Source organism: Schistocerca piceifrons, chromosome 2, assembly GCF_021461385.2.
Source record: "Schistocerca piceifrons isolate TAMUIC-IGC-003096 chromosome 2, iqSchPice1.1, whole genome shotgun sequence".
NCBI lineage: Eukaryota > Metazoa > Arthropoda > Insecta > Orthoptera > Acrididae > Schistocerca > Schistocerca piceifrons.
In genome coordinates this window covers 841,680,791-841,695,059 of record NC_060139.1, presented here as the reverse complement: position 1 = coordinate 841,695,059, position 14,269 = coordinate 841,680,791, and positions in this window count along the sequence as shown.

Here is a 14,269-nt window from a genome sequence, read left to right as displayed (position 1 = left end):
TACAAAATCCCATCCCACTCCAGAGTCAATATCTTCCGACATCCCACTCTCAGACGATCCTTGCAACCTAGCTAGTACAGATACTTCACATATCTCTGATACCCAACTGCTGCCCCCTCAGCCCTACACAAAGAACCTATGGAGTCTGCTCCCATCTCACACCACACATCTCTTTCTCCATATTCGTCATCTTCTCACACCCTAATGTCAGATTCCTTAAAATAAAACACTTTCCCTCAAAATAAAAAAGTATCTTCCAAACCTCAATGTATCACAACCCATACCCTGCAAAGACTCTGTCATCATCTAATCTTCTGATCCTGATTTTCAGACTCACTTGCTGCAAGGAGTCCCTTCCATCACCTTTGGTCTACATGCCCCCTGTTCCCTCTTACTCTACCATGACCCGCCCACCGACTCTTAATATTGTGATCAGAGGTGTGGACTCCGAGATGACCATGGGGGAAGTTGAGCAGGAACTAAATGCCAATCCTGACTCCCAACTCTGAAAAGCCCTTCGAATTCCTCACCATTCTGGTCCTGCATTCCTCATTCGTATCTTTTCTTAGGATCCCTCAATCATAGATCATCTCCTTCAGAATGAAGCCTTTATCTATCACTGCAAACACAAAATTGTGCCTTCCCAATCCCAAGCCCAAGCCTACCATTGCCAAAAATGCCTCATCTGCAATGATCATGTAACTTCTTACTGCAAAAATCCTCCTGCTCTGCCCCCATTACAAAGCCAGCCACCTGTCCCAACATTGTCCCAACATCCAGTCCCTGCCCAACTGCAACACTTGCAACCAGTCCCATCCCACTACCTCCTACACGTATACAGCCAAACCCCCTCCCACTATACCTGAACTTCTGTCCAAGTCCATCCTATCCACACGCCACTGCACCCAAACATCTCCCTATGTTCTACTCCTACTGCTGGAGGCATCATCTGCTTCATCATAACTGTCCTTCAAAACGTTCACCCATTTGAGTGTTCACATATCCTCTATCAGGTCACTCTGGCAGCCCGTTCCGTATTTTATTTAAATGCCATTGCCACATATTCCCAAAACCACTCCCACTTCCTCTTTTCTAGAGTAGACACTGCCGTTTAATACATTCCATCCCACCCTTGAGCAGCCCCTCCAACCCCACAGCACCCTAGATTCCTTCCATCATCACCACTTTCACAACCACACCAATAATCTTTCTCCTTCTCCACAACTCCATGCCAAGTCTCTGTCCTCATCTTTTATTTCACTCTTCACAATGATACCACAATCTCTTTTGTCTATCCCTTACTGGGACCTGATCATCAACCATATGCCACATCAAAATCATCTCCTGCAATTCGTTGCCTCCAAGCAGCTTGCAGTGAAACGCCTACTCCACTGCATCAGTGTAATCCAGACGTTTTCTGTACTCATCTTTTGCTTCAAACATTATATTACTATCTTCAAAACTATAGTCTGAAGAGCAGCTACATCACTGCTGCTAGCCCACCCCTACGTGGATTAATGAAATGACAATAAAGAAAAAAAAATGGCTCTGCGATGTTGGCTATGTTACAGATTGTAAATAGCCTTTTTTTTCTTCTTTTGCTTCACAGACCCCACACCGCTGCCAGAGCTGCCATTGATGTGCTTTTGTGTCTTAGGCGACACAGCAACCCCGGTGCGTGATAGATCTGCCCAATCTTCTGTGGAAACATCAGTGCTGCATGGTGGCACACTTCTAGACCATGGAAAGGGAGTTCTTCCTTAAGGAGGGTAGGACGTCAAACGGGCCGACTTGGAGCAGGAGAGGCACCACAGGACATTTTAATTTCCACTGTCTATACTTTTACAAATAAATTCACAAAACTTTGTCAGCATGACCAGGAAGGATTCAGAATTCACACTCATAACAGTGGAAGTTCGAAAACATAACGAAGTAATTTTTTTTACATGTGAAATTTCATTATTTTTTTCACTTACTAATGGCAGCATTTGTTGCTACAGGTACACTTTTCTTCATAAGTAAGAGAGATGGTTCGATGAATTTTGCACAGCATACAAACCATACTTAAAGGTGTATGAAACTCTAGACTATCACCTGCCATACAGTCCGACAACCAGGAGTGGTGGTCTGGGGTACCATTTCATTTCATAGCAGGACCCCTTTGATTGTCATCCGCGCCACGCTTACAGTACAGTGGTACGCTGATGATATTCTACGCCCCATTTTGTTGCCCTTCATTGCAAGCAATCTTGGGCTTCAATTTCAGCAAGATAACGCCCGCCCGCACATGGCGAGAGTTTCTACTGCTCGTCTTCCTGCCAGCCAAACCCTACCTTGGCCAGATCTCGCCAGATCTCTTCCCAATTGAGAACGTTTGGAGCATTATGGACAGGCCCCTCCAACCATCTCGGGATTTTCACGATCTAACGCGCCAGTTGGACAGAATTTGGCACGATGTTGCTCAGAAGGATATTCAAGAGCTCTGTCAATCAGTGGCGAGCCGAATGACTGCTTGCGTAAGGGTCAGAGGTGGACCAAGTCGTTATTGACATGCTCAATCTGTGAAGCTCTTTCTCTTGAATAAATCATCAATTTTTTTCTGAAATTGTAATCATTTGTTTGTCTGTACATGTACGTCACATCTACCGATTTCCGTCTCATTCGGACGCTTCTTTCGTGGCGCTTGTTTATCTTACATTTAGAGAGTAAACGAGAAAAGGACTTATGATACTAAAAATAAAACGGGAATTGGAATTTCAGCAGAGTTGTTGTACGTATCAGAACATCATATGGAAAATACTGAAATTTAAAATATTTATTTTGATGGCTACAAGCTAATGTCATACTACTGTAGAAACAATAAAAAGAAAAGAAGATTAGCAGTATATGCAAAAGATTGAGCTACATACCAGTCTCTTCCGATTAGCAAAATTTGTGTTCAACAGCTTTTTGAATACTGTGCCACAATAGTGGATCAGGAAACACACAGTCTTGTACTAACGGCAGTTCACAGAACACAACTCGAAAAATACTGTTTACAGGACCTGTAACGTTGGTTTTCTGTCAGATGGCTGACTAAGGACGCCTGGAGTTGTTGATGTCCAACTCTGAATAATTTTCCCAGTAAAATTTCCTATGAGGATCGATGTACATAATGCAACTGCCATGGACAACTTGATTTTAGACCCAACAACCTACAGTTATTTAGCTGTAGAACCAATAGTCAATGATTTACCTGACGAAGGTGGGCAAATGTTAATGGTAAAAGTTACTGACCTTAGGTGCAGATTATAGAAGAACATTTTTAGTGAGAAATTACGGGATGTAATACTTCGCAGCCGTATACTCATGACAAAAGGACTCCACTTAAGTTCTGTCTGGGCGTGGTGAGACTTCTGCGAAAGCCAAAGAAGACGGACAGGTACAGTTTAAAGTGTTTACTGCGATCTGAAAGCGGTGCCCTGTTTAAAGACTGACTTGACAGCTGACCGACGCCGCCAAGCTCCGAACATTAAAGACACTCGAGTGAAGGTTTACAGGATTTCCCGTTACAAACAAATGGATTTGTTGCTGGGCTCAAGCCTTCTCGGCAGCTCAGGAATGCAGAAAGGCACCTAAAATAATTCTCGGCGGTTTTCACAAGTAAATCCGGCATGTAAGCCGCTAGGAAACCAGCGGCTAGCGATGTGGAGAGTTGCAACGTTAGACAACGCGAGAACAATGCATGAGTTCCCATGCTGCACACTAGCAACAGCCCAGAGACTTTCCGAAACAAGATCAGTAAGTCTGAGACGCTGCATGTGGGCTGGCTAGTGTTGTTACCCAGCGTCAGTCATCTATTTGCAGTCATTGCAAATTGAACCCACCAATGACCAAGCCGATTGAGGAGAAATTCAGCGCCCTGAAGGACAGAGTGGGGGGAAATCAACAAAAATGCCAAGCAGGTTCAAATGGCTCTGAGCACTATGGGACTTAACTTCTGCGGTCATTAGTCCCCTAGAACTTAGAACTACTTAAACCTAACTAAACTAAGGACATCACACATATCTATGCCCGAGGCAGGATTCGAACCTGCGACCGTAGCGGTCGCGCGGTTCCAAACTGTAGCGCCTAGAGCCGCTCGGCCACTCCGGCCGGCTGCCAAGCAGGGCAGCCTTGGGAGAGATCAGTTGCATAACCGAGTCAACTGGATCAGTCAGTGAGCTGGAGGACTTAGAGGAATCAACCACTTGGAACATTTGGAGGTCTTTCAGAGATCACTCGTAGTTGTCGTTGTGAGACCCTGATTCAGGGATGATTAGTTCATTCTGAGGTGTCTCGAGAGTTACACAGGAGATCGTTTCAGAAGGTTATCATGTGTCATGATAAATGATTAACCGGCCGCTGTGACCGAGCGGTTCTAGGCGCTTCAGTATGGAACCGCGCGACCGCTATGGTCGCAGTTCGAATCTTGCCTTGGGCATGGATGTGTGTAAGTAGTTCTAGATCCAGGGGGCTGATGACCTCAGATGTTAAGTCCCGTAGTGCTTAGAGCCATTTGAACCATTTGATAAATGATTTGTATGCTGCTTCGCATAAAGCGTTCTGACTGTGCCTTCTAAAGGCGTGCCTGTTATCGATTCAGTTGTGAAATTGAATACGACCTTACATTCTCTTTGATGTCTATTGTCACTTTGTGACAGTCTCTCTTTCAAGCATCAGATTGTCTTTCTAGTGGCCTGATGAGTGAATCTTTAAGCATACGATCTTGTCTGACCTCAACTTGCAAATATGCAGGCAAGGAAAATTACCGCTCTTAAAGGTCGACATGCGATTCCTCATCCAGACTCAAGACAACATGTATCAAAACGAGAATCTGGCAACACTATCACATCGTGCAGTGCATTGGAATGTATAGAGGAATGTGTAGCAAACCGCACTATCGTACCAGCCATCATAATTCGCTGAATAGACTGCTGGGACATCAAACCCACATTCACAATGGAGCTACGATTCGTATCCTCGTCAAACTCCGTTTTCCATTTTTTAGACGTCTGTTTCCTATTTCTCGTCGTTTGTAAGCAATACATCATTTTGTCACATGACAATAGCCTACCACATGACAATGGGATCCATTAAACTGCATGCCTGTGTCTACTAACAGCACAGTGTACAACCATAACTGGTCCTGTCATGTTCATGTACGACGGCTTCCTGATGGAGTACACAAACGAAGAATATGTCGATATTGTTTAGGTATCAGGTGCATGTGTATCCTGCGACGTACTCTCCAAGCCGCCGTCCAGGAAGATTGTTTTTCGTCACCTGGAGCAACTCCTTCAGGAAAACGGCAATCTTTGTCCACAAGTAATGAACAGAGGTCGTCCAAGGACTAGACATACATTACTCCACAAACAGATGACGCGATTCTTGAAACCATTCACCAACCAGCTCGGCAAAGTACCCGTGATATTGCAAGGCAGTTCCATATATCTCAAAGAATGGTCGTTGAAGAGTTGCACGGTGAAGAACTGCATCCATATCATTACACGTAACTCAGCACCAGCAGAAGGCCGTATTCGATGAGTACGATTTTCTGAATTCCTTTTGCACCAAATGGAAGACAACGACATTTTATAAATAACGTGATGTGGACTAACGAATCTAGTTTCACTCGTGGAGATATTTTCACCCTCCACTACATCGATAATTGGTCGGAACACAACCCAATTGTCACCCATGAACGAGGCTTCCAGACAGGTTATTTCATAAACCTGTGGGCTGGAATCATGGGAGGAGTGCTTTTAGGCCCTTAACTATTGCCAGACAAGTTGAATGCTTTAATCAGCGAGCGGTAATGCAGAGAACAGCCGAGTCCCGCTGTTCCTCCAGGGAGGGCGCTACCGCCGGGAAGTATAGCCCGTCTGTCAGTTTGATTTCGACGCATGTGCAGAATACTCACATAGCGCTGTATTTTGCAGAATGGAGGACGTCGCCGTTAGTCTTCAATGGATCACCTGAGAATGACTGGCAGGTGCTAATTTGAAATATCGTGCGATGCATCGAAAGCCCGAAATTTGTTTGAACGTTCAAGTCGCCGGGAAAATTTTTAAAATTCACATGAAAGAAACCTATTCAGCCAAGCGAAACTGAGCCTCCAGAAAACAGCTTCTGCACGAGTGGTGACACTTTCAGATTATTGTGTGCCAATTTCAACGATTAATGCCTCACAGTGGCTGCAAATACTGCATCCAGTAATAACCAACCAGATACAGGCGCGTTTAATTTACAACTGCAGATACCGCACACACCACTACCAGATATCAATTTAAAAAATACAACCGCTAAGGACATTCTAGAATTCGCCAGGCCAGTAAACTAGTAATTCTGTGGTGGTGTTTCAAGAAGAATATTAAAACCTTGTGCTGGTTTGGTGGTACAACACTACTCTTAAGCTATCATCGTAACCAATTAATGACTTGTGGTATATCCCCCAACAGACTTAAACTTGCTGGAGTAACACCCTTCTACAAAGCTGAAATCAAGCAACCACTTTTAATTACAAACGTATATCAGTTCTTGCAGTCTTTTCAGAAGTATTTGAGTTAATGGCCTATGATGGAATACTAGCTCATTTAACCTGACAGAACTTGTGAACCGCCTTTCAGTTCCACTTTCGTAAAGGATGCTCCTCACAGAAAGCAAGAAAAGACCTTACAAACGAAAACAATAAAAATATGTTGTTCGTATAGTCTGAGATGTTGTCAAAGCTTCCTATTTTGTGCATAACACAAGTCTACCTAGGAAACTAAAGAGTAATTACGATAATGGCATGAATGGAACCTTTCCTCCGTAGGAGAGGGCAAGCTGTGTCTCAGATTTGAGAATAATCTCAAAATGGGGAAACATAACATGTGGAGTGTTACAGGGATCGGTACTGGACCCCCTCTTCTTTCTAACCAAAATAAAGTGATAAGCCAAAACATTATGACCACCGCCATCATCAAGGTTGGATGGCACCTGGCGGCTTTACAGGCACGTGACGCAGTAAGAAAAACATGTAAGCAATACAGAGACGGGCGGGGGGTTATCCTAGCGGATATACGCGCTGCAAATTGAGAAATCCACTGAGATAAGCGACTTCGCCAAACGGCAGATTATTATCTGAACAGGTATCTCGACAACGCCGAAGCTGGTCGAATGTTCACGTGCTGCCATCGTGAGCATCTACGGGAAGTGGTAGAAGGGCAATGAAACTACTGCTAGGTGCTAGGTGGTTGGACGTCCACGACTCTTCACAGAACGTGAGTTTGGAGGCTTTTCTGTTCTGTAGAGTATGATAGATGGCGATCTGTGACAGCTCTGGCGAAAGAGGACAATGCTGGTGGACGCACAGGTGTTCCGGAGCACACCATTCCGTGCAAAATGTTGAACAAGGCTCTACGCAGCAGACGACCCCTGCATGTTCACGTGTTGGCCCAACGACATCGTCAGTTATGATTGTAGCTGGATCGGGATCATTGAGATTAGACCGTGTGTCACTGGAAACGTATCGGCTCGTCGGAAGAATTCACATTTTTGCTGCTCCAGCTCGATGGTCGTCTCCACCAGTGCCGTCATCCCGGCGAACGGCATCTCGAAACGTGTACCGCGCCACAGACGTAGGTGATAGGAACAGTATTATGGTGTGACAGACATTTTATGGCGCTTGCTTGGGACCTGTGGTAGTGATCGAAGACATCAGTTCAGCAGCAGACCACCTGCATGCCTTCACGCTTGATGTTTTCTCTGACGACGATGTCATCTGCCAGCAGGCGCCACAATCTTACAGCAGTGGTTAGCGGAGCGGGATAGTGAAATCACGTTAATGTCTTGGCCACCAAGATCGCGCGATGTGAATCCAATGGTTCTCATCTGGGTCGTAATCGGGTCCCATCACCACGTACACAAATCCCCTGCCAGTTATTTACGGGAATTACATGACTTGTGCATAGGCACCTGGTGCCACGTAGCTCCACAAATCTACCAACGAACTGTAGAATCGGTGACTGCGCTACATTGCGCTACAAAGATGGCCCAACAAGCTGTTAAGCATATGGTCATAATGTTTTGGCACGTCAGTGTAACTGACCTTCCAATGATATTAAAGGGCAATTCAAAAACTGTAACATATTGTATCCAGAAATTAAGTAGCTATAATGTAGAAAACGGTGATGTAAGGGTAAGATGTGTATGCTAGTGCGCTGCAGGTGCATTGTAAATGTAAAAGTTGTAGTGGTTGGTGAAACGATAAATTGGTTTCAGGGCACAGCTAAACATGCGTTCTGTTGTTACAGGCACCTTAAAAACATTGTGTTTACTGTGCGAGAGAGGATAGTCATTGTGATGTAAAGGTTGCAGACGTTGTCGCATCGTGAAATACGGACGACATTTGATCGCCGAGTCCATAAACCTGGACCTACTGATAAGGCAATTTAACAGTTACTGAACAAGTTTAACTGCACTGTACTGTTAAGAACGAGCCAGAACAGGACTCTGTCAGCCTCTGCTGACCGAAATGAAGACATTGGAACATCCATTAAGCGAAGTTCCATAGTGTTGCGACAATTGTCGGTGGAACTGGACATTCAACGATCGAAGGTACATAAAGTGTTGCGACACACGCAGTTTCTCCACGAACTACATGACGTAGATTTGGCAGAGTATAAGATGATGTGCCAGGATTTACTTCAAGCAGATGCAAATTGCAACATCTTCAACCAGATCCTCTTCTGTGATGAGGCAATAGTCAACACTTGTGGAAGGGTAAACCGACATAATTGCGTCGTTTGGGCTGACGCACCACCCGTGGATCACTTGTAATTCCAGCGTGACTACCCAAAGTTACTGTATGGATGGAAATGTTGTTTTGGCTTCTGTCTGAAGACTTGTTTGTTGTAGCTCTCCTTGTTAATCTACCCTGTGCGTGCCTCTTCACCTCCGAATAACTACTGCAACTTACATCCTTCTGAATCTGCTTGCTTTATTTATCTCCTAGTCTCCCTCTACGATTTTTACCCCCCCCCCTCCCCCCCCCACCCCCTCCCTCACACATACACGTACACACACTTCCCTTCTGTATTAAACTGGTGATACCTTGATGTCTGAGAATGTGCCTTCTGAACCTATCCTTTCTTCTAAACAGGTTGTGCCACAAATTTCTTTTCTCCCCACTGTTGTTCAGTAACTCTTCATTAGTTACGAGATATACCCATCTAATCTTCAGCATTCTTCCGTAGCACCACATTTCAAAAGCTTGTGTCTCATTTCAAGACATTGTCCATTCTAGTCAATTGCTCTTCCAAGTCCTTTGTTAGCTCTGACAGGATTACAATGACATAGGCATACCTCAAAGTTTTTATTTCTTTTCCTTGAACTTTAATTTCTACTCAAAATTTTCTTGCGTTCCCTTTACTACTTGCTCAGTGTACAGATTGAATAACATCGGGGATAGGCTACAACCCTGTCTCACTCCCATCTCAACCACTGCTTCCATTTCATGCCGTCTGACTTCTGTACAAGTTGTAAATAGCCTTTCGCTCCCCTATTTTACCCTGCTACCTTCAGAACTGTCAGAATAGCAAAGAGAGTATTCCGGTCAACATTGCCAAAAGAATTCTTTACGACAAAAACAGATGTAAAAGCAGGTTTTCCTTTCCTTAACGTATCTTCTAAGACAAGTGGTAGGATTAGTGTTGCATCGCGTGTTCCTATATTTCTCCGGAATCCCAACTGATCTTACACAAGGTCGGCTTCTGCCGGTTTTCCTATTCTTTTGTAAGGAATTCATGTTAGTATTTTGCAACTATGACTTATTAAGCTGATAATTCGGTAACATTCACACCTAACAGCACCTGCTTAGAAGTTATATTATCCGTCTTGAAGTCTGAGGGTATTTCGCCTGTCTATACATCTTACACAACAGATGGAAGAATTTTGTCATGGCTGGCTCTCCCAAGGCTATCAGTAGTTCTGATGGAACGTCATCTATTCCAGGGGCCTTGCTTCGACTTAGGTCTTTCAGTCCTCTGTCAAACTGTTTTCGCGGCGTCATGTCTCCCATCTCATCTTCATCTGCTTCCTCTCCCAAATCTATAATATTGCCTGAGAGTTCATCTCCCTTGTATAGACCCTCTATGTATTCATCCCGCCTTTTAGCTTTCCCCTCTTTGCTTAGAACTGAACGCTTGATGTTTCTCTTTTCTCCAAACGCTCTTTAGTTTTCCTGTAGGCGATGTCTATCACCCTAGTGATATTCGCTTATAAATCCTTATATTTGTCTTTAATTTTGGATAGAAATATCCACTGACAAAATCTACGGCCCATTCTGCTTCGCCGACAACTCCATCAATGGGGGCAACGTGCCTGGATATGCTGCAACAATTTATTTACCACAGTCTATGCAGGATAAATGTGTGCATAATGTTTACGTCCAACAGGACGGGGCACCATGCCGTTGTGCCCTACAAAAAAATGGTTCAAATGGATCTGAGCACTATGGGACTTAACTTCTAAGGTCATCAGTCCCCTAGAACTTAGAACTACTTAAACCTAACTAACCTAAGGACATCACACACATCGATGCCCGAGGCAGGATTTGAACCTGCGACCGTAGCGGTCGCGCAGTTCCAGACTGTAGTGCCTAGAACCGCTCGGCCACCCCGGCCGGCGTGCCCTACATGTGCGTATGTTTTTGAATGATGTGTTTCCTGGATTGGGCGCGGAGGACCTATGATCTTGGCGACGCGTTCCCCGACCTCAGACTCATGCTCTTCTTCGTCTGTGGATTTATCAAGAGATGTGTGTTTGGCCGACACCGTATCAACGCATTGGCGGAGCTCTGAGACCGAATTAGGCAAGCTGCTGCAGGTATAACAGCACAAATGCTCCGGAATGTCTTCCGTGCCACAACTGGCAGATGGGAGTTTTGCCGGGATGTGAATGGTGCTCATCTTCAGTGATAAACGTATACCATCAGAAATAATAAGAACACAGTAATTATTTCAACGAATTCGATAGTTAATTTTTTGGCACTGTATTTGATGATGACGCAAGAAAAGGGTACAAACTCATTCCCAGCAGACACAGCTCATATGATAGTTGAACATGCCTATAAGTGTTTACAGACAACACTTTAAGTCTTAGCCTCACAAAGACTCATATTAGGCAATGCCAAACAAACAATAAATACCTTCTGGCAACAGAAGTACACATTGTATGTTGTATGTTAACCGGGGGCCTAGAAACGACAGAGAGGCTCCATCTCCGTAGTAGCCGCAGTGGTCCACAACCCCACGACGACTACCGCAGTCCACTTCACCCCTCCACCACCCCACACCGAACCCAGGGTTATTGTGCGGTTCGGCCCCCGGTGGACCCTTCAGGAAACGTCTCTCACCAGACGAGTGTAACCCCTATGTTTGCGTGGTACAGTAATGGTGGTGTACGCGTACGTGGAGATCTTGTCTGCGCAGCAATCGCCGACAACATAGTGTAGCTGAGGCGGAATAAGGGGAACCAGCCCGCATTCGCCGTGGCAGATGGAAAACCGCCTAAAAACCATCCACAGACTGGACGGCTCACCGGACCTCGACCCAAGTCCGCCGGGCGTATTCGTGCCGGGGACCAGGCGCTCCTTCCCGCCTGGAAAACCGTGCGTTAGACCGAACGGCTAACCGGGCGGGCTAAGTACACATTACTCGTCATACACCAAATGAAGTACAACGTGTAAAATTGCCTGGGGTCCTGCTGCATAACAAGTTCAAATTAGCACACAGATCAACAAATCAAAAAGAAGCTCAGTTTTGTTGTCTCCTTCCTCTGCCCCCCCTCCCTTTCCATTCCAGATCCTGCACTCACTCTTGTTTGGCGATTCACTCAACCTTGCTTTGTTCCACATTGAGAGCTTGTCAGCCGGTTTTGACCAGGTGGTGATTTCATCGAAATCTCTCTGAATATTACTTCAGTTCTGACGTTTAAAATTGTCTCATCTACAAACAAATGTATGTCAACAGTAGGGAGGTTCCTAAGGAAAACAGGGCTTTTATGTGATGACAGACGAAATGCGCAGTATTCAATCAACCATCGGCGTCTGACATTTAGTCACAATGAAAATCCTTATTGATTACGAGTAATAAGAACTAATGGCGTGGGCACTACTGAACATATTGACAGCTTCGAATTTCCTCTGCCTTCAGAGTACTGAATTGTCGTACAGATTAAAGGCTTGGTGAAGTTACGTTTATCTTGATTTTCTAAGTTGTCGCTTAACGACGGTGAAAAAGACATTGCGGTACAGTGCAATTCTTCAGCTAAGGGCAGCCGTTGTAAATGCCATTGCTATGGTAAAAACCCATGTATTCCGATCTTCCTTCGGTCTACGGTTTCTTACGCTATTGTCGGCAATGCTGGGTGTTTTGCCACAGTCCCCTCGCGCACACAACTTTTTCATCTGCTACTACGGAACAAAAACGCTTGTGTTGGCGACAGTCATATTCTGGGGTTGGACTACAGTGCACACACAGTTAAACTTTGTTTTTCGCGGAGATAGCTACGGTTACATGATACCGGGCGTACTCTGCTGCACTATGTTGACTGCGACAACCGCCTCCTCTATTCTAGCGCTGGCTGTGGGCGGAACTCAAACATTTGGAAGCATAACTGCTAACATCCGAAGTGTAGACGATTTACTCGGTGAAGATCGAGGACTTGGTGACCAAGAAACCGATATAATTTTAACGATTGCGCTGTTCTTTACCTTTGCATTATACGCAACTGGCGTCACATTCGCAGTCGTAACTAAATTTTACATTACCGCTGGAATGATGTCGGCCAACTTTGTAACATTTCTCATCTTGCTGCAGTTCATATCAGTCTGCCTGATGCTCAGGCAGAGGTTTCGTACACTCAACGCTGTAATTAGAGCAGATATTTGTTACGATTTCACCTCCTTCGGATTCGTTGGATCAGTCCTCCTTATAACTATGGAGAAACGAAATGCTCTGGACAGAACACATGGAAAGCGGCGAGATTTAGGTACCATCTGCAGGAAAATTATCGAGCTACAAAGTGCACATATGAAACTAACGAAACAGACGGAATGTCTGAGCACCATGTATGGTGTTCCTATCGCTATGGCGATTGTGCAGTCTATCGTACTGACAGTGCATCTTGCGTTCCGTGTAATATCGGTAATCGTCAGGGCGCCTGCCTTCTGGTATGGTGACACCATAATTTGTATGTTTTTCATGTCATTGGTGGTTATGGGAGTGTTATTTCTCACCGTTGTCTCTCACACGACGTGTATCCAAGCAGACAGAACATCAAGCCTCGCTGAAGAGCTACTGTTGCAGAATGAAGCAGGTGTGTACTACAAACATTTCTTTCATCTGTGTTTATACGTTGATAATTTTGTGACATTGTGAGAAAGGGGGTGTGTACAGTAGACACTTGTAACTTGTGTAGTTCTTATGGTCTTGTGAAGGTAACTTCCTTTTGGAAAAGCTCACTTCAGTGATACTAAGGCTATTAGGTAAGAAACATTGACACAGATAAAAAAGACGCGATTTCAGTGTTTCAACCTAAGAGGCCCCTTATACTGTCATTGAGACTAATAGGACTTTCCACGTTTGTTTGGATTACTTGTTGCAGTTGGTGTATTTCTAGTTTGAAACTTCAAGGTGATAAACAATAAAGCCGGACTTCCGTCTGAAACTAAATTGACTCCACTCGAATGTATGATAATTAATTGAAACCCTCAGCTGCCGACAGGTGTTGTTGATACACCTCGATGGGGACAGCTGAATATGTGTGCCCCGACCGGGACTCGAACCCAGGATCTCCTGCTTACATGGCAGACGCTCTATCCATCTTTTTTTTATCGTTGTGTTTGGTCGTTGCGGACGTCACATGACATCCGTTCAAGTTCGTTTGTTGATCGTTCCACTCAGTTTTTTTTTATTACAGAGGCCAACTAGCTCTCTGACCGAACACGCTGAGCTACAGTGCCGGTTGATCTCATGTTTGTTCGCTTTCGTTCGTTGCATCTGCTCGGGGCGGATGTCGTAAGACACCCTTTTAAGTTCGTTGTTGATCGATTAACTCAGTTTTTTTTTTGTTACAGAGGGCAGCTAACCCTCTGACCGAACACGCTGAGCTATAGTGCCGGCAACGACAATCTACGACCGAGCGACGTGGCGCAGTGGTTAGCACACTGGACTCGCATTCGGGAGGACGACGGTTCAATCCCGTC